The sequence below is a fragment of the Pimephales promelas genome, chromosome 18, assembly GCF_988280905.1.
Source record: "Pimephales promelas chromosome 18, fPimPro1.hap1.1, whole genome shotgun sequence".
NCBI classification, from domain to species: Eukaryota; Metazoa; Chordata; class Actinopteri; order Cypriniformes; family Leuciscidae; genus Pimephales; species Pimephales promelas.
Window position 1 is genome coordinate 23455551 of NC_142786.1, and position 27367 is coordinate 23482917.

Genomic DNA, 27367 nt, shown 5'->3' on the forward strand with positions numbered 1-27367 from the left:
TTTTTAACCTTTTACCATTCTTTCTCTCTAATTCATGGGTTTTCAAACTTTTCTTGCCCCCCCTAAATATGATTCCTGAAATATTAAATATTATATATTTCACTTATTAAGACCTATTTTTAATGTCTGAGATTTGTTTGTAAACATAATATATTTTTTGACAGTCTGCTAAAGGAAAAGACAATTATTACTGTGCTTAAACTACTAAAACCAATAATTAAAGTAAATAGTTCCATATAATAAGTTGACAGCATATCATTCACCACAAGAGTAATTTTAAATGGTAAACACATACACACACACACACACACACACACACACACACACACACACACACACACACACACACACACACACACACACACACTCATCTTTCAATCTTGTTAACATTCTCACACAAGCTTACTCTTTTCTCAAAGGTCTTGGTTATCTCATTCATACATCATAAGCAATAACTCTAATTCTAGCGCCTTATTGGCCCCTCTGTGATGCTCAGTTTGAACTCACTATTATGAGTGTTGTTCCCGTGAGAGAAATGTGGACGTGAAAATAGACCACTCTTGCCCCCCTCTACTTTCCCTCAGGCCAAGATCAACCCCTTCCAACTATTAAACAGTGACCTGGGACTCTGTGATAGGGAGAGATTTACTGTTCTAGCGCTAGTGGAGCTAAGCAGCTCGGTCATAAGCGGTTGGATGACAGCTGGATGAAGTGACTTTTAGGAGGAGAGTGTGTCGGCTGATTGGATCCTATGAGGCTGTGCATGGGAATGTCCTGGATATGGCCTTTGATTGACTGTGTGTGGGGAAATCATTTTATTCAACTCAAAAGCTTCTTTTTTTCTTGCTGCATCGTTCACCATTTTTTTTGTCTAGCTCTCACTTTCTGCCTCTCTGATTTGTCCCTCTATTGTTTTTTTTGTTGTCATTTTCCCTATCAATAACATTAGACATACTTTTACATATGGGGCCCTCTTGCACCCAGTGCAACTGACTCGTACACTAAGGCACACTCTTAGAAAAAAAAAAAAAAAGGTTCATCGCGGTTCTATGTAAGCATAGGGTTCTTTACTTAACTCCAAAGAACCTTTTATGATAAAAATGTTCTATAATGACAAGAAAGAACCCTTTTGGCACAAAGGTTCTTTATAGGCTATTATTCATTCATATATTACATTATTCTGCAACATTTGTAGTTGTAATTAAATTATTGTTTATTAAACTTTTGTAGTAACTTAATATCACATTTTAATCTTGCTGATTTTTGGAGGAGAGAAACTGAAATGGCACTCTTTGTGTGATATTCATTAACTACATAAAAATATATAAATATATACATTTTCTAACCCCCATATCTTGAATTTTGTGATCATTCACAAAATGATCTTTTAGGGGTTCCAAATACATAGGCTGATAAAACATTTTAAGGTTTTATATAGAACCTTTTCTTCTAAGAGTGCATGCACAGTATAATTCCCATTTTACACCTGCACAAAGCGGGCTTTTCCCTCCACAGACGCATGTTGTTAAACTGGGAAATTGACTTGCACTCCCTGGGCGGGTTGGTGCAAAAAGGTGGTGTGTTTCAGTGTTCAATGTTATTTTAAGCGCGCATGCTTGGCCACAATGTAGCGGGTGCACAACGCACATACACTTTGATTCTCTCATCAACACAGATGCAGCAGCTTTTATTTTTGCAAATCATACATTGCAACAAGATAACATATTAACACATGAGAAAATCATTGTGGTATCCACGAAGATGTAAAATTTGCAGGCCTAAATCTAGCTTACACATTTACCCAATTTTTTTCAGGCTAATTGTAGTAATGACGGACCAGACCTGTTTGCCCAATAGTGGCAAGACACATATGTATATAAGGACATCTGACTAAATGGTTGACTAAACACATTTACCCAATTTTTTTCAGGCTAATTGTAGTAATGACGGACCAGACCTGTTTGCCCAATAGTGGCAAGACATATGTATATAAGGACATCTGACAAAATGGTTGTCAGATTGGTTTATTTCACGCTATGCCCAAACCACACCTATGAAAAATGAAGCTATTTCAGACCAACCACTTTTAAACTTGCGTCGGGCGCAAGAGTCATTTATGCCGCCGCTAAAATAGCAACAGCGCCCAAGACCCACAAAGTTATATGATACTTGATACTTGTGTTTCAGATCGTTAAATAGGGCTCATACAGTTAAAAGTTTGTTGTTGATAGGGTTTTGGAATGTTTTTGAAAGAAGTCTTGTATGCTCAACAAGGCTATATTTATTTGATCCAAAAATAGAGCAATATTCTGAAATATTATTTCAATTTAAAATAACAATTTTCTACTTTAATATATTTTAACATATAATTTATTCCTGTGATGCAACCTGAGTTTTCAGCATCATTACTCTTCAGTGTTCCAATGATTTGATGCTCAAGAAACATTACTTAGTATAATCAATGTCAAAAACAGCTTAGCTTTTCTTAAAGGGGTGGTTGATTGGGATTTCACTTTTTCATTTTAAATAGTGTGTAATGTTGTAACACAGTCTTATCCCAAGACATCATACTGTATAACTGACGTCTTGGGACGTCTTTTGACCATACGTCAACATCCGCCGGTTTAGGGTACTCTTTAACGCAGGGGTTCTCAACTCCAGACCTCGCGACCCACTACTCTGCATATTAGGCGTTTCTCAATGTCAAGGAAGGATCCTCGGAAGCCGGAATTTCGAGGATGCTACGTCATCGACGTCCTTTGAAGGACTGTTCCAATGTCGAGGATCCTCAGAATTTCAACCAAGGACTGAGTCCTTCGTTCGTAAAATATCCCATACACAGGAAAGGATGCATATGTGTAGCCTTCGCGCTCTTAAATCACCCACAATCCTATGCGCAGCTTTGCTATCTTGTTCAAAAAATAAAAAATGTCGACCGTTAGCGGAGTCGGAGTGATAACGGCAATATGCTTTCAAATGTAAGCAAGTATAATTTCAGTTTAGCCATTTATTTAATGTTTGTTAAACTATTTAACATATCGGCTCAAATTTGCTGAGGGGATTTAAAGCTGTTCCCTTTTACTGGTGATTAACTTTTTAATTTTTACTTCATAGCCTTTTTTGTTGGTCACATATTTTACAGTTGCATGTGTTTTAACAGCTAGATCATGTTGCTATATGGAGGTAGTTCTGTTAACTCCGGTAATATAATCGTTTTTGAATGAATAAACTCCTTTTTAAATCAATATTTTGTGTCAAATTATTGATTTATTTGGTAGGTAGCCATGTTATAAGTGGGAAAATGTATAGCGAGGCGGTTATTACAGCGAATAGGCTACAACCGGCTGATCAAGACCCCTCTGCTTTAGAGTTTGCGGGGTTGTATTCACTATAACAACCGCCTGGTATACATTATCCCTTTATTTATTTATTTCTATGAGGACTGACAAGACAAAATAAGGACTGTCAAGTGTATTTAAACAGTGCAGTACACCAGCACAATGATTTTTGCAGCGCCGAAGCGGACCTTTCACTGATGTAATGACGCAATGACGTGCACTTGCTAGCCTGTTCCATTTACATGTTCTCCGAACACTAAAGAGGACCCTTGCCTAGCCTCTGAAGGAAATGACTTGGAAGGACCCGTCCTGCCAAGGAAGTATCCTTGACATTGAGAAACACCTATTGTGTACGTCTCACCTAACTTACCACACCTGATTCAGATCCTCAGCTCGTTAGGATAGATCCCAAAACTAACCAATCTGAGCCCATTGCCTGTTTCTGAGGTAGTGTCATAGACTCAGGACGTCAACCATTCGTTCAAATGAAAGAGAAAGCGGCTTACAATAAAGGGGAAATTTATGAAAAATAAGACTTTTTAAAAAAAGAAAAACCACAAATACATGTTATTGCACCCCATAAACACAATGAAGAAAAAAAGCAGTAAACCACCCCTTTAATAATTTCTTGGAAATATTTTCTATATTATTCGATTATATATATGTACATATGCACATATATGAGTTTGTTTCTTTGCTATTACATTAGCCGGGTTGGCAGGACAAAGGAGTCAGTCATTTCCCCCTGAAAATGCTTAAAAAGTCATTACCGTCACCATTATTTGTTATGCGCCCTTGATGTGTTCTTTTGCCTTTTGGGACAGGGTCACAAACACTGACAGAAGTGTGTTTAAGGACTCTCTATACCTCATGGATATTACTGCTCTCCATCATAGTGTGGCTCTTCATTAGCAATAGACCCAGTAGGCCTTAACCCAGACTTTCAGAATGGACGTTAGTTACTGCTCTAGCACTCTACTGAGACTCCATCCACAAAGTTGATTGATTTTATTTGTATTTTATTCTTTATAGTTCTGCTACTCTCTCTTACTTTATCCACTTCTCTCTCTATCAGTGCTTTAAAATCCCATGATGGGCTCATACAGTGGCCAGGAATAATATAGGCAGCTTGTGTGTGTGCGCGCGCCCGCGCGCTCAGGCAGATGAATGTGTCTGTCGGATCAGTGTGTTTGTCCATTGTTTGTGTCGGGCTCTCTCTCGTGCACAGAGAGTCATGTGGTGATGGAAATGAATGTGTTTTGTTGAGAGTTCTCTGTTATGCGGTGACACTGCATCATTACGAGGCCTCTGCCATGATGCTTCTGCAGAGAACGGCCTGCCCAAGGGGACAGGCAGATTAGAAAACACACACTGTAGATGCTATTTGGCTTTACACTGAAAAAGAGAGAGTGAGAGAGGCTGAAATGTGTAGGATCTACCCTTACACATGCCCTTATGACCAGCACAGAACTGGTGAAGCGAATTCTGGGAAGTCTAACTGACTAGGGGGTCCACCTCAAAGAGCATGCACAGAAAAGTCAAAATTAAACATGATTTAATGACTCGTAAATGTAAGTACACATTGATGGCCTAAGACACAAAACGAGCGGTTTGTGTGAGAAAACAAACAGTATTTATATCACTTTTACCTCGTGTAACCACAGCTGCAACTATTGCTTCATCAGAACAGGGTGTTAAATGCACCACTGTTTAGTTTCTGTTTTAGCATTTTTTATTGGGGCGGAAAGAAGATAGAACCACTATTGTCGGGGCTTGATAGCATACTAAATGAGGCAAGGGTATGGAGTTACATTCAAGCTATTATAAGGCATAATTAGTTATTTTTTTTTAGGAATAAACATTGAACTATATAATTTTAGGTGAGTTTTTAAAGATGTGTTCACACCTGACACGAAAAGAGTGTCAGACGCGAGTGATTTCAACGTTAAGTCACTGGAAAGACGCGTTATGCACGTAAAAATTCCTGCGGTGCGAATGATTTGTAGAGCGCGGCAAAGTAGACGAGAACATGCGAATGTCAAGTTCGCGCAAATTCAGTGTCTGGCGCGTTAAGCTCAAATTATTTAGTTAGTGCTATTTGTGCATTCACACGTTTGACGAGAATTCGTGCCTGCCGCCCGAGTTGAAAAATCTGAACTATGCCATCAATTTGCGCCGCGTTAACCAATCAGAAGCCTAGCAGCTTGCTCACGTGGTGAAGGATCTGGATGCTTCAATAAATTATTTTGTACGCACAACAAAGCAAATGTTTTATTTTACTCTTTTACTTTATTTCAGTATACGAGACATGTTCATTTTGTAATGAATATTATTTATTCCATATCTAGATTATATGAAATATTATTATGATGTAAAGACATCCAACATACATGTGCATAAGTTCATGTCTGGATGTGAGAGATAAAAAAAAAAAATCACAGGACAGGTTAATAACTTTTGGAGGCTGGCTCTATTTATCATCAAAACTAAAATAATAAATGACAGATTAGGTGGATGAGGGCGAGCGCTCCGCTGCTCCTGGAGCGAGCAAATGCTGAAACTCATCAAACGGATCGCCTCCGAAGGGTCCGGTGGACACAAATACGGCGACCATGATCCCCACACCGCTGTTCTGCTCTCCAGAGCAAATACAGAGTGGTGACTCTCTCGATAAATGCTCGATCAACATAAAAAAGATGGCCTTAAATTTGTTTTTACATGCGTCAATTTAGCTCTTGACGTGCAAATGTATTCAAAGTGTTCACGCGTATAACTAGACGCGGTAGATGCGAATTTGACGCGATATTCGCGTCTGGTGTGAACGCACAGTAAGGTATTCAATTATTGTCTACAGGGGGACTGAAAAAAACAAAAAAAAAAACTTTTTTTTTTAGAAACACTCACTGTAGTCTGGTAAAATTGCCAACAAAAATTGTAAATCACTTTGTTACCAATGGACTGATAAAAGCGTATGCTCAACAAAATTGGTCATTCGCGTATAGCAAGCAACCAATCATGAATGTGAGATTTTCAAAGGCACTAACTCTTTTTGTATTCAATATGCATTAGAATGAGCTGAAACAGCAAGCCAGACATAATTAGCCTGACTTCGTCATATTCTTGTTGGAATATGAGTCTGAAACTGCCCCGTAGGGCTTTGATCATGAGGCGTGTCTTAACCGAACCAGGAAAAACAAACAAAAAAAAAACTCTTTACTCAGTTGGATAGTCGGTAAACCTACAACCAATCAGAGCAACGCAGTAAGTCAACTACTTTGCATACAGTTGTCAACTACAGAACTTACTTATTTTAGAAGTAAAATAACGAGTGTTGCTTCTTTTACTTGGTCCTCCATGAGTGCGACCAAAGGAGAAACCACAATGACCACAGGCTTTTCATTACGTCCCATCTTCTTAGCGACCGTCAAAGCCAACTTATAAGTTACACTTTTGCCGAATCATGTCGGAATGAAGGCAAAAATATCTTTCCGATTGACAAATGTCTTGATTACAGTTCTCTGTTTGTCTATTAAAATTAATGCGCTGTTGATTTATTTTACAACAGACATGACAGAGAGGAATCTATACATCTCAATTCTCCAGCTGCAGTCATCTTTGAGGGAAACCAGTTAAGCACTCTTTGATAACGTGACAATTACGTCCTTGCAGATCATCTGTCCATCATCGTATAAAGCCCGCCCTGGCAATTTGATTGGCCTGAACGTTTTTTTGCCTGAACATAATTACTCCTCAATGGATCAAGTCCAGACCAAACTTCCCGACCAAAAAAATGTTGTGGGCGGAGTTCGGGCTGGCAACCAGGCTAAGACATAATGCCTTGTAATCAACAAATACTGATTTACAAATGTCAATGAATTGCATCTTATGCCTTGTTGCTTTAACTGGTGACAAAAAAACAAGAGTTCACCTCTAAATATGTGATTACCTGAGTAAAGCTCTAGTGAGTTCAGCTGTGGATTGTTCTGATAGAGAGCAACAGGCTATGTTCTCTTACTGGCTTCATGCTTGGGGAATTATGGCATCATTTGTGTTGTGAAGTTAACAGCTCAGAAAATGAACACGTCTGCCATGTATTGTAACTAATTGGGAAGAAGTGACTGTGTGTGTGTGTGTTTAGGCGCACACAAAAAGTTCCTATAAGGCATCTAATAAAAATAAATGGCTCTGAATTTCCATTCTAACAGAGACGGCGCCTGGGTTTGCCTTTTAATTTGCTCTATTCATGCTGATAAAGTGGATAGCACATATTTAGCTTCTTGGTATCTTTCTAAGTAACACAGATTACCATAATGGCCTGTCAAGGCAGAGGCCAGACCACATGTTCCACTTCAGATATCCAACATTTGCTCTCCAAGCAAATTTGAAAATGGTGCATATTTCTCTGTGTATTTCCTTTTCAGCAGCTCTGTTATTTCTCAAGCTGGGCTGTATCGAAGTATGTAAATAGAGCCCAGCTGTGCATCATTCCTTTTTTTTCAATCAAACCTTTTCTTTTCCGAATCCAAATACACATTCTCATTTAGTCTATTTTATTTTCCTCCAAGTCAAATTCTATTTTTTTCACAAGTGCACATTAATACTTGAGTTGGATCTCGTCTTGGTTTGGTTTCCTCCAACATGTATTTAAAACATTTCCCTGAAAACATATTTTAATGCAGGTCTGCATGTTCTCCTAAATCGTGATGGGGTGCTGTACACTCTATTAGCCTTTACTTGCTGTATATATTTTCACTTAACACACTGTCTTGCTGTCTGAGCACGTCTATTAACAATCCACAGAGGAAGTGATGCGTCTCAGAATGCACTGGAATAGAAAACGCATTTGCAGCTAGGTTATGAGTTACTGGTGAGGATTTTAACCCAATGGATGGGGTATTTGCCAGAACCCAAAAAGACTTGAAATACTGGTCACCAGTTGACACAGTCTCATACTTCTATAATAGCTTTCATTGTATGGGAAAGCTGCCTAAGAATATTCCTAAAATCCTAAAATTTCCTTTTGTGCATCACAAAATAATACTGCATCGAAACAGCATCATCTATCCCTTTACCAGCTCCTCTCTGTTTCACAGTTTTCGATTTTTTTATCTATGCAAATTTTTCACCACATATTTTTTTTATGATCTCATATTCAAATGTATGCATTCTCAACCTCTCAATTATAATTAATAATAAATTATAATTAGTAATCTCCCTATTTCATCTGATTGGACAGCACCCAGTTTTCTTTTGTTAGTGTGTTTCATCAGACTGTTCACTTCCTATATGTGGTGCTTGAGTTAGGAGAACCCAATGGAAACAAAAATGAAAGATTTAATATTTTACTCTGACCCTGACATTAGCATTTGGAATATGTAAACATGCCGAGTTGTGTGTATATGAATGTGAATGAGACCGAATAAATGGCATATGGGGACTATTGCCTAGAGTAGCTTCAGCATTATGGGATGTTCACACAGACTGTTGGCTTTTTGTTGTTCTCCAACTGATTTTTTGTCACATTTAATTCTTTCCACATATACAGTAATTACATATTCCAGAACCACTCGTATATGGAAACCATCCATGGGTAAACAGACAATCTGGATAGTGGATGTTTAACCTCACGTGAGGAAGTCTACCTACTCAAGATGCACACATTTTTGGAGATAGCATATTAGTATACTCTTAATATTGCTGCAGTATATAGTATGCATTCTGTAGAGCCCACAAATACTGCATGTCACAATAATTGCTCAATTCAACCTTTGATTTCTAGAGTAACAGATGAGCTATAAGTAATTTCTGCACAGATTTCCAAATATTACATATAGAGTTGAACATTTCATATATATATATATATATATATATATATATATATATATATATATATATGCATTAAATGCTTTACATGCTTTAAAAAAGCCCAAATTTGACTATCAAGATGCTAATTAGATTCTGAATTAAACATGCAGCTTGATGAGGTCATTCGATAATAATGTACTGCTGTTTTATACTATATATCATGGAATATGCACTTTTTGCGTATATACTGCATTGCATTCAGTGAGTTGTAAGCTAGTATTCCATTGAGGACTAGCCTGTGTGTGTTTTATAAATGTGTGTGCGCATGTGTGCTGTACAGTGGAGTGGAGCATGAGCGTGTCCGAAGCCGAAATGAATCCTGTCAGATCTCCAGCACACTACATATTGGGATTAATGACGGAGAATGTTCCGGCAGAAAGATCTTCACACCCACTCCATTATTAATGCAGCATACCAGCGACAGAATGAGAGAGAGAAGAGAAGAGAAGAAAAAAGAAGAGAAGAGAAGAGAAGAGAAAAGGAATTTGTCAGAAAAAAATGGAGGAATAAATACTGAGGAATGGAGGAAAAGAGTAACTCTATGTTGCACACAACATGTTTTCTCACCGGAGATGCCAATAGGGTCTGTCCTATATGATCTTTACACAGTCATTGAACTTTAATCACTGACACTGTTTTCTTTTTAGAGCTGCTTTGCAGCAGAATTGAACTCTGTTTGTGTCATTGATCCTTTTCCTGTCCCCAGGATTGGTTTGCAGCGATAGACCTGAAGGACGACTACTTTCATATCTCCATCTTACCTCGACACAGACCGTTTCTTTGGTTTGTTTTCGAGGGGCAGACATATCAGTATGCGGTTCTCTCATTCAGACTGGCTCTGTCTCCTCGCGTCTTTACGAAGATTGTCGAGGCAGCCCTTGTTCCCCTACACAAACGAGGTGTTCACATCTTGAATTATCTTGAAGACTGGCTAATATTAGCTCACTCTCGGGACCAGGTTTGCGAACACAGACACCTACTGCTCCGGCACCTATCCTGTCTGGGCCATCGGGATAACTGGGAGAAGAACAAACATTGCCCCGTGCAGATGATCTCTTTTCTCGGTATGGAGATCGACTCGGTCGCCATGTCCACGCAGCTTACGAGCGAGCGCGCATACTCACTGCTGACTTGTCTTCGAATGTTTGTAGCACCTCCTTGGCCAATTCCTCTGAGGAAGGACCTCCTGGCACCCTTGTCCCGATCTTTGGAGGCTCCATGTATGGCTTCTGGACAGGACGAGGCAGGTTTGAGTACCCTGCCATCTGCAGTGGTGGCTACCATCACTTCCGCTAGAGTATCGTCCACAAGACATGCCTATGCGTTGAAGTGGAACCTCTTCGTCAACTGGTGCTCTTCTCGCTGAGAAGACCCCTGTAGATGCTCGATCAGCGTTGTGCTTTCCTTCCTGCAAGATGGGTTGGAGCGAAGGCTGTCTCCCTCCACCCTGAAGGTGTATGTGGCCGCAATCGCCACATATCACGAAGCAGTTGAAGGTAAGTCGCTGGGAAAGCACAACCTGATTATCAGGTTCCTGAGAGGCGCAAGGAGACGGAATCCTCCTCGCCCTCCTCCCGTACCCTCTTGGGACCTCTCAGTGGTTTTAAATGCCCTGCACAGGGCTTCCTTTAAGCCTCTGCAATCAGTTGAACTTAAGTTCCTGTCAATGTTCCTGGCTGCACTGGCCTCCATCAAGAGGGTAGGGGGCTGTAATTCTCTGTTGACGAAGCATGCCTGGAATTCGGGCCGGCCTACTCTCATGTGATCCTGAGACCCCAGCCTGGATATTTGCCCAAGGTTCCTACTACTCCCTTCTGGGACCAGGTAGTGAACCTGCAAGTGCTGCCCCTGGAGGAGGCAGACCCAGCCATGGCACTGCTCTGTCCAGTATGCGCCCTAGACAGAACGCAGTGTTTCAGGACCTCACACGAGCTCTTTATCTGTTGTGGTGGGAGACTCTCAAAGCAGAGGTTGTCTCACTGGCTGGGCGACACCTAACACATTCGCCAGATTCTACAATATCCGAGTGGAGCCTGTGTCCTCTCGTGTACTTGCTTCAACCAGCTAGTACTAGTAGCCACCCTGCCACCCCTGGAGTTGAAAGTTGCCACCCTACAGGCTGGTTACTCCAGTGTTCCTCCATATGAAGCTCCCTTGGGCCATATGTGTATTCTTTAGTCCTCCCTATGGGTAGGCATGCTGCGGCATATTTCCTCTGAGAAATGCTCCCCGGTGTACCTTGGTATTCCTGTGCTAAGTAGGACTCCTCGTCCGTGCCAATATCACGACAGGGGATCAGACTTCCGCACAGCACTGGAAGACAGCTGTGAAGGTGGCGTGATTATACGGGTGACCCCCATTCTCCGTCATCCGACGTAACTCGGAGTGACTACGAAAGGGAACGTCTCGGTTACGTATGTAACCCTTGTTCCCTGAGTAGGGAACGGAGATGTTACATCTCCCTGCCACTTACGCTGTAATGCTGGGTAGACGCCTGAGATCAGTCTTGACTCCTCAGCAAAGACATAACTGCTTTTGTGTCCGCATTCTCCTTAAATACCCACGTGGTGGGGTGGAGATATGCTATGCAAATTCTGCAGACCCATTGCATTTCATTGCCATTGGCTCGTTTTTTTTAATACTCGAAGATGATTGGGTTTCTAGGCGAAACCCCCATTCTCCGTCATCCGAGGTAAGGTCTCCGTTCTCTACTCAGGGAACGAGGGTTACATACGTAACCGAGGCGTTTCAGCCAGTCATGCAAATTCACAGTGTTAACCAACAGAAAGCTTCTTGGTTTGAAAATGACTTTTGTGTGAGCTGTGCTTCATAAATTACTAAAAGATTGACAAGAGATAATGGATTTTTATTTCCTGCGAGATGTTGCCAAAACTTTACTCATGTGACTGCACCGTAATAAGCATGAAATACACAGCACACAGAATTGGGTAAAAAATAAATAAATAAAAAGATTCTACTTTTATGTCAACATTTCTCTCATCTGCCAACTTATTTTTTCACAGAGCTTGATGGAATGCATTGAGCGATTGCCTTTTACATGTATGTTACATGCAATGTTGCCTTAGAATGTGTCCAAAATAAGGAATAAGATCTTTGTAAGCAGCATTATTGACTTTTGAGTCAGAGTTTTTGAGTAAAAAAAAATACATCCATACATTTTTACACAAACAATTGAAAAGCAGTGCAGGGAAATGCAAAAATGTTCTCTGTGTGAATGGCTCATTAGCTCAATAGGTTTTGGTCAATATTCTGTTGGCCATATTTGTTCATTTGCATATTGTATGAATGTCCCTTAAAGCAGAAGGATATAACTCTTTACTCTGTAACGTGTGGCCTTGTGTGTTTCTTATTGTAGTTGAGAGAGGCACTAACACCTACCTTAAATGAGCACTTCAGGGACAAATCCTGTGTATTCTGATCTGATGGCTTTCACAGATGCAGTTAGAGCAGACACTTCTCTCTTCTCCTCTTCCCCTGCTCATATTGATCTGCCAGTTATTGCTCACTCTGGGGCTTATTTCTGTCATGGTCGCATTCCCATTTCAGCAGCTGGAAATATCCATTGTCTTTCAATTTGGTCACGCACATGACTGGTCATACATCAACTTTTGTTTCTCAAATGTGCACAAAAGCATGCATAAATGCCGTCAAAACAGTGTTCAAATTGTTGCTGGAATGCTCATTATAAGAACACTGTTACTTATTATAATTAATTTGCAAATAACTTATTATTAGTAATTTGAAATTGATTAAGCATGGAAATAGGAAATGTTCATTTGAAAAAGACAAAGACACTGACAGGTTATGATGTTATGGTTTATGTCAAGATGTCATAACAAAGACATCTTAAACAATGTCCTATTTGCATTCAAAATGTCATTATTGAGCGAAAGACACTTAATGACTGTTGTCATAAACCCTCCTTCATATTCAAGTCATATGTCATGTCATGATATGAAGGTGTCATGTCAGTCTTATGTACACCCCTTCGAGTAAAGTGTTACCCAAATTTCAAACCATGCTGCAAATATGCATTTAATTGCCAGTTTTGCATCCGTAGAAGAACTCTGGCAGTGCAGCTGTTTTCATATAATGGCAAACATTCTCATGAAAATTCATGCGCACATATGATCAATAATCCCTACAGTGACTCGACTACACCTGCAGGTTGTGTTTACCTGTTGCTAATAGGATTGCATGCCTCCGTTTGTTGTCATTGTTTGTTTTAGAGACCCGTGGGAAAAGACCTGCGTAATAAACTTTGCGTAATAAAAAACGCAAACTGCTGGCATTTCCTTACAGGAGGGAAAATTCAATTACAATGCTGTAGTTCTGCTCCACACACTCCTAAGGGTAACACCTAAATGTTTGCACTCTGGCCCCAAAATAGTCTCACTCAATTTGGCGTAGTGTAAAACCCTTTAAAAGACTGTAGATTAGTGGGTGAGATCTTATTAGGAATGTTATACTGTCCCATTTTTTCTTTAAAAATTACCTAAAATTAATAATTGCAATGGTTACCTCAAAACAAATATGATTAATTACATATTTAAAGCTTGAACTTTCTGTTTCCATTTGTATTTAACGTATACAACCTATTTGTTGACATGAAAAAAGAAATATCTGAATGATATTCACTTTATGCCATCTAAAACATTTATCTTCTACAGATTTTGAAGTTTTAAAGCCCTGCCAAAATGTAACTGTCCAAACCGTCTTATCCAATAAAATCATCTGTATGATGGGAAATAAAGTATACCTCTCAGGTATTGCAAAGTGTGTTTGATTACAGCTTTGAGAGATCATGAAGACAGACAGACAGAGAGAGAGAGAGAGAGAGAGAGAGAAAGAGAGAGAGAGAAAGCTAAGGAGATAATAAATGCATACTCCTTTATAAGATGATATATGCTAGTCCATATTTAGCAGTTGATGGGGTTTCAGTCAGCTGCAGAAGTCAGTCAGGTATAACAAGTCTACTGATCGAGGAGTCTTATACGACAAACCCTATCACAGCTTCTCAGTCTGACTGATGTGTATGAGCCATTTAAATATTGATGGGGCAAATCTCTTGCTGGTTTACAAAGATCCCAGACCCACTTATTTGCATCCAGTTTTATTTATGTATGAACAAATATGATTTATTAATTCTGTGCCTCGACCCAGAGCAGGTTTCCACAGAATTCTAACTGTGGCAATTTGCCAATCTTATTTGTACCCAAAAATGAAACACAAGATAAGTAATGTTGAACAGTGCCTTGGGAGGACAGAAAAAAAAATACTTGTGATTTATCTATTTATTTTGGCCGATATGCATGTGATTGTGCTCGAGTGTACGTGTGTGAGTGTGTTTTTGAGGCCTCATGCAGCTGTAATGAGGGATTCAAGCACCAGAGAGATGTGTAAATGTGGAGAGATGCAATTAACGGCAATCACATTAAAATGTGTGACAGACATCTGCAGCTCTTACAAACTCATGAGTGAATGGATATTTGAAATAAAGTAAATATAACTCTCAACTCAGCACAGCGGTCAGATGGAAATCGAAAACATGCAGAAACAAATCAAAACAGGAAAATAACGTTGTCCATTTAAAACAATTAGACAATTGTAAGTCTTTTTCATTATATATAATAATAAAAAAAAATATATATATATATATAAACACATGTGTATTGTTGTATAAATAATAATACCCAAAACTTTTTTGTGTTATACTGCAAGATTTGGAGGCAACAGCGATTTAAATTATAATAATGAAAGTCTCTTAAAATATCAGATTTTTTGACCATATTATGACAAGCTTTTAGTTCTGGTTGTAATTTGTCATGAGGTGCAACACTGCAAAAACCTAATGATATTTGATATTTATGAATGAATTATTCATGATATTTTATCTTGAAAATTATACAGTATATATATATATATATATATATATACATAAAGTAGATTACTGTATATTGTACTAATTTTCTATTTACATATGGTCTATAAGTAGATTTATAAATCATTTTTTCCAGTTCTTTATCATTTATATGCTTTGAAGAGGCCTTAACCAATGGCGTAAGTTTGGAGGCAGAAGCGGAAAAAAGTTTTCTTTTTCAATTTTTTTTATGACCAGTGAATGTTTTGGAAACTTGTTTGAAAAAAAAGGCTATTTTTTGCAATTATATTGGTGATGCTACTGTAAAAAATAATCCTGTTAAAAAAAACGGTAAACTACTGGATACTGGTGATTGCCAGCATAATACTGTAAAAATAAGGTATGTTGCGGTTTTTGAAATTAACAGCTAAATACCATTTTGTCAGCTACAGTATAAAAGTGTAATTTTACAGCATATAGCTGTTTAAATATTTACAGTAACAAGCTGTATTTTTACACACACACAGCTGCCAGTAGCATACCGTTTTTTTTAAAGGATTATTTTTTATTTTTTTTTACAGTAGTGCAGCATAAATTACACACTTTTAGTACTAAAGGCCTGAGACGAGAGTTCAAGAGATTTCCACCGAGCATGTGCGAGAACTGAACTAAAGTAATTGAAGAAGATCACAATTCTTGCGCATGCGTCGTGGAAATCTCTTGAACTCTCGTCTCAGGCCTACAAGGAAGAAATGGAGTAGTCGAATAAAGTTTTTTTGTTTTTTTTTACGCACAAAAAGTATTATTGTCGCTTGATAAATGTATACTTGAGACACTGTTGTCACATGCAATATTTAAACATTTTCTTCATTGAATCTCTAGGCAATCGAGTTTCGATCCTTTATGCAGCCTATGTAGCAGTGATCCACCTCTCAAATTTAATCAAAAATATCTTCATTTGTGTTCCGAAGATGAACAAAGGTCTTATGGGGTTGGTACAGCATGGGGGTGAGTACTGACTTAATTTTCATTTTTGGGTGAACTAACCCTTTAAAATGTCTCTATACAGCATTTATCTAATGCCTCTAAAGGTGTTAGTTTCTCTAGAGTCAGGCTGTTTGTATATCCCAGGCCAGCTCAATATGTCATAACTGCAGGTCCAGTGTAAACCAGCAGGTTGCATTTCTCAGGTGAATGGACACATTATTTCCAATTCCATCACAGTGAGGACTGCCTGTGAGAGGAGACACTCAAAGCTAATATCCCCACCAATGTGCTTTGGAGATCCAAGAGCCCACCGCACCAATTACATCTTCAGAGCTGCATTATTCCTCTCAGCCTAAATTGCTTTGTTACTGGAGTCTGGAGGCTGTCACACAAAAGTTTGAAGTAATGGAGAGTGAAAGGAGTCCAGGAGCCGCAGGCCTGATACAAGATTTGTTTTATAGAGTGGACACAGCAAGCTTGTGGACTGTGTGGTTGGTATGAGCTTTTAGTGTTTGAAATGCCTTTAATATACAATAAACTAAAGTAGCAAAAAACATTCTTGGGGCAAAGTAATGCCTTTGCAACAACGAACAAACTGGGTCAGTGATTTGTAACACTGCCCTTAACTAAACCTTCGTTGTGTTGAAATGTACTTTATTCTTTAGAGTTAGGGTCCCTGAGACCTTAAGTTCCCAAAATTATTGTGAGACCAAGTTGATCGTGAAGACCAGTGCCACTAATGTTGCCTACGGTCTAACTAATAATGCTTTTGGGAAATGCAGCTCTGTTAAGATCTTAAGATCTCTATATGAAGCCTATCCTTCTGAATAGCACAATGTGCTCTGATTGGTTGGCTGGATCAGTGTGTTGTGATTGGTCAACCGCTTTGATCGTGTTTCAGAAATGTCACGACCCTTACCATAAGTTTCAACACACTACTAATGCAACTCAACCAGGCCTTGTCAACTTTTTTTTTGTGCATGCCTAAAGTGGGAATTATTTAAGTGAGGAATAATGTGACATGTTTGTTCTCAGAAGAAACCTCAAGACTACAATCAAGGCATTTCAGGGAGTTCAGAAGCAGTGACACCGATATAGAGAATAACTCACTAACTCCATGTCTTTTTTCTTCAGTCAAAAAAAAAAGGGTTTTGATGAAAACATTCTAGGATTTTCTCCATATAATGGATTTCATTGGGAACCAAACAGTTCAAGGTCCAAATGAGAGTTTCAGTGCAGCTTCAAAGGGTTTTAACCGACGCCAGACGATGAGCAAGAGTCTCATGTAGTGAAATGATCAGTCATTTCAAAAATAAATAACAAAGTTTAAGTTTTATAAGCACAAATGCTTGCCTTGCTCTGTTCTGTGATGAGCGTTTGTGACTCTCTTGTTCAAACTCGTTCATCAAAATGAACAAATCTTTTTTCGAGTCATGACTCCAAGGGTCTGAGATAAGACCCTTATTCATCGTCTTGAAGCTGCACTGAAACTCTCGTTTGGTTCCCAAAGAAGTCCATTATATGGAAAAAATCCTGGATTGTTTTCATCAAAAACCTTAATTTCCTTTCAACTGAATTCAATTTCTTTTCAACTGACGAAAGAAATAAGTGGACATCTTGGATGACATGGGGGTGAATAAATTATCAGCAAAGGTTTTTTTTTTTTTTTTTTTTTAAGTGAACTACTCCTTTAAAATGGATTTGAACTTGAAAACGGAATATACTGATGCCTTTCCGTGGTTAAAGCAACATTCCTTATGTTCATTCATGCTTATTTGATGCTATAAATAAACTAGAAGGAAGAGATGATTGGATCACGAGCAGATTAACTGATGATCTACAGCGATCTGTCACGACACACGACACACTCACGAAAGAGACACACTCACAAAACGGTATTTATTGTAAATTTCTGTAAAAAATATGACCAAATTTGACAGGTGAGACTTTGTTTACTATGTTTAATATCAAAAGTAATCTGGTCTGTCCTGTCTATCAGTGTGTTTTCAGTTCACAATGTATTACACTGCGTGAGAACATGGTTTGTGTGTGTGTGAGAGCAGCGTAGCTTGTCGGAAATAGCGACAATAACTAAGGGGGCTGGTCTTTGCGAACGCCCAATTTTGACGGCCCTAAAAAAACATGTTTTTGTCTTTTGCCCAATCACCTTCTTGAAAACACTTGATCCAAAGTGCCAATTTTTTTTTTGAGAGCTAAACTATGGAAAAGTCTTCTGGGACCCATTAAGCCATTGGCAATGATTATGAGTCCAAATATACGTGAACCATGAGATATATGAGTGGGTTAGAGGTGACAATTACCACATTCCAAGAGCTTCTTATTTTGCATAAATTATTATTTTGAGCTCTGTGACTATAATATTCTTTTCATACAAACTGATCATGCAGAACTAAATAATACAAGCATGTCAACCTTCATTTCCATACCGCCAGCTCCTGTTATTTGCAGTTTTCGATGCTCTATTTGTATAGGCAAACAAAGCTCAAATTACAGGAATCTTCTGCAGCAAGATGCAATAAATGATTAATCAGATTTATCAAGCTCTGGCATGAAGCTCTCTCCCGGCTGCCTCTCATTACAGGTTCACGTTCGCGAGGTTTACGTGGCGATGCTTAGTGTTCACTCTGCTTATTCACAGATGATGAAAATGCTCATTTGTGGTACACAAAAAGCCATTTTGAGCTAGTGTGTCGGATTGCAGTTTTCTGTTCAGCCTTTTATACGTTGCAGCAGATGTAACCTCGGTGCCTCGTTTTTGTGTGCGCAAGTTGTTGTAGCTCTCCTATTGTATTTCCTCAGAAGAGTATCTGAAAAGCAGCTTAGCTTGTGTGCGTGAAGAATGCATGATTTATTTACATGTTTATTTTTTTGTGTGTGTATGTGTGTTGTGCTGTGGGTCATAAACAGGCTCAGCCTGGTAGATAACGCTATTGTTGGAATTTGTGATCCCACCTTCACTAAGCCCTTAAAGGGATTTTCCCCCGAGGCCTGGGTGGGCAAGAGTGGAAATAAAGCCACAGCGAGCAAACACCACGCCTGTTAGAGACGAGTGCATGGGTTCAGCGGCAGGACAGGGGGTTCACCGAGGGCCAGAGGGAGGAGAAACACCCGACCCTCCGGTGGGTCTCTAAGTCACAAAAGGGTCCTGAAGACATGGTCCTTATTTAAAGCAAGGCATGAACACAGATGAAAAACAACCGTGGCAGACAGCGTGACTGATTCTGATTAGAAATGATTCCCCGGATGTCCCAGACTCCCTCAGCTTTGCTTTCTTCCACTTTTAGAGCCAGCACGATTTAACCTGAAGAGGAAGTGTGTGAGGTAATTTAATTAGAGAGATATCGAAGAGAAAGCATGTGAAAAAGATTGATCAGAGATATCAAGCTTGAAACTTGAATGAACATCTCCTGCACTTGTTTAAATATGTTGTATTATCTGGTTATTCTTTGTGTGTTTGTTAAATGCGTGTAAATAAAAAAATGGTTGGTATTAGTACCTTTTTTCAGAAAAGGCGCATTTAATTGATCAAAAGTGCCTGTAAGGGCCGTTTCACACAGAATTTATGTTTTTGCTGTTAAAAAGCAAAATGGAATTTTAAATGTTGAGAAGATATAAATATGTGTTGGGGTGGATATGTACAGTATGCATATTGTATATGTACATTTGTTATTGTTTTCATTGTTATATATATATATATATATATATATATATATATATATATTGTTATGTTGTGTTGGTGTCCTTGTGTGTGGTGTATAGGGAAGTCAAAGACAAATTTTCCACTTGTGGACGATAAAGGAACTCAACTAAACTAAAAGCAGGTCAGTGAAACAACAATTAAAAAAACGAGGACGCATTTTTAACGTGAGGACTTCTTTTAACATTTTTAGAATGTCTTGTGTCTGTCACATTGAAAAACATTGGTATTGCAAAAAAAAAAGCCCCTATAAAGACTTGGTAACACTTTACTTGAAGGGGTGTGCATGAGACTGGCATGACACCTTCATAACCATGACATGACATATGTCAACCCTATGAAATAGGGTTTATGCATGTTTATGACAACTGTCGTTAAGTGTCATTCACTCAATAATGACATTTTGAATGCTAAGATGTCTTTGTTATGACATCTTTACATAAACCATAACATCATAACCTGTCAGTGTCTTTGTCATGACAACTTGACATTAAATTAAGTTAAACTGTCATGTGGTTGGCTTTGACATTGGCTGTCATGAGGCCATTATAACTGTGTCATGAATATTTTTTGTGACCTCAACTACAGTGGTACTAATTGAATTTGTCATTAAAATGTTATAATGGCTTCATGACAGCCAATGTAAAAACCAACCACATGACAGTTTAATGTAATGTTAACCAATAAAGCTAAGTGGTTTCTTAAGTTTGATCATTAATCTGCTATGTCATGTTTATGACAGGTTGCGTTGTCTTAGTAATGTCAAGTTGTCATGATAAAGACTCTGACAGGTTATGATATATTGGTTTATGTCAAGTTGTCATAAACAAGACATCTCAAACAATGTCCTATTTGCATAAAAAATGTCATAACTGAGCGAATGACACTTAATGACAGTTGTCACAAACATGCATAAAACTTCCTTCATATTCATAACATGTGTCATGTGATGATTATGAAGATGTCATGTTGAATGCGTTTTTCCATTTTGCTTAGCTACTTTTCAATTGTTTTTCAATGTAATCGTTTAATGCGTTAAACGGACGTGTTAACAACCACCATTGCGCTTTTTTGCAGCATCTCAAGCCGCGGCACTCAAGTTAAAAGTATGTTGTCTTTTCTTTGTGTTTCACAGAAACAAAGCAATGCATAACGATTTCGCGTTATGTGGGGTAGTAAATTAGAATGAATGTTAACTTTTTGGTGAACTTTAACTTGTTAAGTGTTGGACAAACTATGTTTGGCACAAATGTGTAGGATTAAGTGGGCTTTTTTTTTCTTCAGTCCACTCTGCTCTGTCGCTGACATGACCCCTTTAAACAGCAGCCAGTGTCCAGACTATGAAAGATCTTTTTCTTTTCACACAGCTAATTAGAGTGTGTAAAAAAAAAAAAAAAATGACAAGAAGAGGCCTCATATTCCCTTCTGGCACTTGTGTTTTTAAGCAAGCATGCTGTGACAGAGCCCTTAAGACCAAATGACTCTGGCTATTAATCAACAAAGCCTATATGCTTTATAAAATGCTTGCAGTTTTATGGATCATTTCAGCAAGGCATAAGCGGGGTCTGCGTCAACAGCTGAGTGTTTAGATGATGTCTAGACTTGGACACGGAATTCCGCTTTTCCCCCTGGATGTGACTCATGGTAGATGGATGTGGATCGAAACTGATGGACCATTAACCTCCCACTGAGATTCCCAGACTGTACAGACGGTTCTGCATAGAAAGCTAGAGAACAGCCTTTCTCTCAGCACATTTTATTGGCAGGATTCGAGAACATATACCACTGGAAAAGCAATCAGATCACCTGATATATTGTCATGGATGGTGACAGACAAAACTGTCTCAACACTAAACAAATAGCTATTGCTTATCAGCTCTTATTTCTTAAGGGTCTGATGTTGATAGTTCTGCCTGCACTACCAGTCCCTGCATCTTTCATGGTGTGTCAAAACCTCTTCCATCTATTTCCACTTACTTATCCCTGCATGCACAAGGTATTCCGCCTCAGGCAAATTGTTTCGTTCTGATATTAATCTATCGCCGCACAGTTAATTCTTCATGGAATGCTTGAAGAGACTTGCTGCATCACTGAATTCTTAGGAAACATGCAACAGGTGCCAGCACACAAAAATCTGGTTTCTACAAACACCGCCTGGATAATAGTGTGTCTATCCTGCCAGTTTACCTAACAAACTGCAAACCAATGAGAGGAAATGAAATACATGGCTGGCATCGGCACTGGAGACTAAGGAGAAATATGCTCAAACAGATGTCGGCATGCTGTTTTATTCTTGGGTCTTTTCAAATCAATCTAAATTGAAGTACCGTCACAATACTGTAATAACTATGGAAAAATCCACATGATCATAATTGCAGTGTGATTTAAAGTTGGATGGGATTTGATTGGCTGTCAGTGTTTTTATTGTGTTGTGTATAATTTGACTCTGCTAATCTCTTGGATTTTGTCTTTATAACTTATAGTCAATGCCATCACAAGCATAGGGCAAGTCCCCCTACAACACGTTTTGCACAGCCTTATAGTTGTCTTATTGGTGTAATTCATTCAACAATAAGAAGATTTAAATCCTAATCTTTGAGTTTCGTGTCCAGATAATTGATGCCCAAATTATGAAATTTCAAAAAGGTTAAAGGCTCTTGAACAATCATCTTTTATTTCCTCATTTGTTGCCAGCCAACTCCTAGTTCAGCACTGGACAGCTCCATCAGTAGTTACATAGATGATCATCTCAGCTCATTTCAGCACCACTCGGTGGACAGCAACAATCTACACACGACAAATGGGATCTTCTTTAAAAGGCATTACCATTGTGAAATATTGTTACAATGTAAAATAACATTTTTTTTTTTGTGTTTTTTAAAAAAAATATATACAGTATCTGTCACAACAAAGCAACATTTTCAGCAGCTGGATTTACTAATAAGCTGCAAAAGAAACATTATTATTATCGTCAATGCTGAAAACTGTTGTGCTGCTTAACATTTTTTTTACACTACTCATAGTTTTATTTATTACCATTTTGGGTAACACTTTATACTAACTAGACACTAATAATCGTTAGTTAAGCATGAGTAAACAGTTAATGCATCATTCATAAAGCATTAATGGACAATAATAAGTAGTTTACAAATATGTAACATAATAATACAAATATTACAAGTATGAAAATACAATAATGCATTATAGATATGCTTATAAATCTTTATAGCTGTATTTATAAATGGCTTATTAATGTCTATTAATGCTTTATAAATGATGAATTAACTGTTTACTCATGCTTAACAAATAATTAATAGCATGCTGTTATTCTATAGTGTTGCCCAATTTTGATCTTCCATTTTGCAGAATTTACTCTAAAATCAGTACAGAAAAGGCTGGAAAAGAGTCTACAGATTCCATCTGGGTCTTTTGTTGGCCCATGTGTAATTGTTGAATTGCAAGTGAACCATTTAGATAGCGTTAGATAACAACTCTTTTTTTTATCTTTTCAATTATCAGACATTGAAACGCGGCGAAAGCAAGTCTGCACTCAAGCATTCACACCCTAAATGGCAATATCGAGAGGCTTACATTATTTTGATTGTCTGATCGTTTTTGCCACTTGTTATTGTAAATCAATCAGAAGTCATTTTTGATTCAATCATGGGGAGAGGACAGTATGGATTCCCTAAGGATCTCAGGGCTTGGAATATATAAAACCTCTGTGCCTCTCCCTGTTTTTCTCTTTTTCTCTAGCACACACTCACTTATATGAACAGATACTGTGAATGTGGCTTTGATTAATCACTGCAACTGCACAATTGGAAATTGAATGGCAGAAGATGTTGAGAAGGTGAGATTTACTCTAGTGATCAACTCTTTTACTGAAGTTGAACACAGCAAAAAACTGTTTTCCCAGGAGGTCCAGGTTCCAGGGATAAAAAAAAAAATGTGTGAAATTATCGTGGCTGTTTCTGCCCACTGCATGCAAGCGCATTCTTCTGCATGCTGTCTTTTGAGTATTGATCTTGGGTCGGTCTGCTAACCCATGAGCTTTCCCTCATAAGGACATTCTGTTCAGCCTAAGGCTTGTCATAATCCAGGCAAACTATCATTCAGGACACTCTCTTGAACACCGCCTAAAATCTGCAATCTGGCCTTTGAGCCAAAGCCTCATGTTTGTGAGTGATTTTTTTCGTGTCTGAGTAAATGTAATTTGCCACATTCATGGCCTTACATCCTTCTCTAAGTACTTACACGATTAGCAATCTGCTCTTGAGTTCAAAATGAATGACTACTTTCACAATCTTGTGTTTTTTGCCCTCACTTACCAATATTGGCCAAGCAGAAATATTTCACTTATTGTCGTTTCACACTTTTAGTCATATCACTTCAGCCAGGCTGACAGAAATGCCAGGGCTTGCTGCCTTGCTTCATGTTTGTGAAAAGTGTGTCTGTTTTTCATTTTCACAACTCCCCCCTCTGTTTATGGCTTAGGAATTGCTCCAAATGGACAGTGTGCCTTGCCAGGCCTGTTCTTGGCTGTATTGACATGTTTCCAAATGGAAGCGGGTAAGCTGACAATGCACTACAGCAGATGAGACTGAGTACTACTTGCTGAGACTGAGAGTTTAAGTGCAGCGGAAAAAGAGAATCTCTTACCAATGAGTAAAAGACACACTGGGAGAAAATTGCTCTCAGTGTAGCGTTTTTTTGGACTGAATGGATCTGAGGGAATCTTGTTTTAGGGGGAGATTGTTCTGTGTGTGTTTTTGCCTGTAAATATAACAGTATCCACAAGTTTCCTTCGTCCCATGAGGCCTTGCGTTAATAGTGGGTCTTTTTTACTTCGAACCACATCTTCTGGTTCGAAGTAAACAAGCGAGACATGACACTCATTCATTCATTCGACTGTCGATTAATCATTAATATTTAAGGGCCGTATGTGCGGCGGCAAAAAATTAAACAATTTGAACAGCGCGCATGCCTCCGCATCCCATAGACACCATTTACTACACACAATAGGCTTTTTTCTCTGATTTTGAAAACTCTTCGCAGTCGATTTAGATCTCTTCCAAGATCGACAGGTTGGTGATTCCTGTAACGTTACATTTTTACGGTCAATGACAAGAGTACTAATAAGCTGTTTCACGAACGTAACCAGCACATTTATCCCCACATAGCAAAGCCATAACACATTGAGGGAGAGAATTGTTACATGAAACAATCCAACTACATATTTTACACCACTCACATGAGAAAAGTCACTATTCAAGGTGTTTATGGCTAGCTTCCAGCTTTCTGCTAGGGATGAAACACTTTCTGTAGCGCTGTTTGTTCGCGTTCGGCTAAGGTAGAAACCTACGCTATCTCACGACCAATTCGTACGAATTCGTACGAGTGATTCAAAAGTGGCTAATTCTTACTAATTTATACGACCTCACTCGTACGAATTCGTACGATTTGTCTAAACCCACGTCACGGTTATGTTTAGGGGCGGGGTCAGGGGTAGGTCATTCATACGAATTCGGTAACTCGTAAAATATGTACGATTTAGCAAAATCGTACTAATTCGTACGAGTGAGGTCGTACGAATTGTTACGAATTAGCCACCTCGTAAAATTCGTACGAATTCCCGTGAGATCGGGTTGGTAGAAACATGACGTCACAATATGTCGACCTTCAAAGAAGGTGATTCCCGTGGTTATGTAGATATAAATGTCTCATTCTAAGGTAATAAAAACCATGTTATTTGATCCCAGTGGCAAATAGATTAGGGTATCGTCAGCATAACTATGAAAGGAGATGCCATGTTTCCTACAAATTGACGCCATGAGGAGCATTTACATACATCAGTAATAAATGACAAATACATTTGACCTTACAATTTGCTACATTTTTATATTTTATGTTTAGTTACAAAGACACACACGTAGATTTATAACCCCAAAAATGTCGCCACAAGTTCAATCTCTGTGGGAACATTTGGTCACTTTATATTTATTGTGAATTTCTGCCAACCACTACCATCAGTTTTTATAGTGATTAATTAATATGACTGTGTAAAATCTGTGAATAATAAAATAAATGAAATACATCATGGTTAATGAAGCATTGGCTTTAAAAGAACACAACAGTTTTTCATGTACTCGCCAGATGTGGATATCAATGCAGGTTCACCTTCTCTGTCAACATTGTTAAGAAACACCTGTGTTTGTTTGCTTTGCCCCTCGGCTGCATGATTCTCTGTGTTATTCATTTTATAATTTGGGGAGGAGTGCAGAGTTTTGACAAAGACAGTAGACCAGAAGAACACAAATATAGCAACTTAAATAGAGCACACACACGCATGCTCTGTTTTGATTTTCAGCGATTTAGGCAAAGCAGATTTACGGTTCAAGGAACATCTGGGAAACATAATGGGAGGTTGCCAAGAAGTTTCTTATCAGGAGAGCCAGGAACATAGCAAAGAGGCTTTAGATTGAAGATATGCATGCTGACAATGAAGAATAGACAGTAAGTGCTCGTCTTGAAATGAACGACATTAGAAACTGCTCTGACGAGGCTCTTAGTGCCACCGTGCATGAACATGGATTACTGTACCTAATTGCATTAATGCTTTAATGTCGACGTCAAATGTTTCACAGACGATTATAATCATCATTAAATCTTCCTGTTTCAGACACCTCGCACCTCTAACTCGGTGGTCTGTCTCCTGTGCATTTGAAACGCACCCATGCCTTATTAGCTTGGCTATCTCTGTAATTGGCTTGGTTATGCAGAGCGTGTGAGCTTGTCTGATATGACCATATGTTCGTGCTCACATTCCGCTATCAAAAAGCATGCAAAATAACAATGAGAAGCATTGGGTAATAATCAAACTTTCACAGAACTCATTGATTAATTATAGATCCATAATAACGTACTAAAGCACACCGACATGGCTAAAATTCATTATCTCTGGTCCTGTCAATCATGTTGCGCTAGAATCTGAGTGCACAGAGAGAATTATTAACGGTGACTTTAAGGATGCCACATGTTTATTTATTTATTTTTATTTTTTTTAAACCCCTGGGGTCAGCCATCACCGGCGTGATTGTCTCTCTTTTTTTCTTATCAGTGCAAAAGAGACTCAAATAACTTTTTGTGATACAGGCAAGTGTTATACACCATTCAAAACTGTTAAATGTCTACTTGTATTGGTGTACACTAATAATAAAAACAAAATGTTGTGTTTTTTTTTTTTTGTAAAATAAAGAAAATAAACATGATGGGCATTCTCCCTTCTCTCTCAATTTGAAGTTCATTCTGAAAGGTGACATAAAATGATCTTTAACTTAGCAACTCTTGCCACACGTGAGAGTCATGTCTTTACAAAGCTTTAAGTCTCCATTTTTAAATGATGTAACTCATACCAAAAACACGTAAAAATTTCACGTTTCATTTATTGTGGTTTCTTTGTAATTTACTAGCAATTTCTAGGGACCAGAAGGGATGCTGGGTAATGTAGTTCTGTAGTGACTAGGCTAGTGACGAATGTGATGACGTCACTTTGTATGACAACTCGGAAGCTAGCGA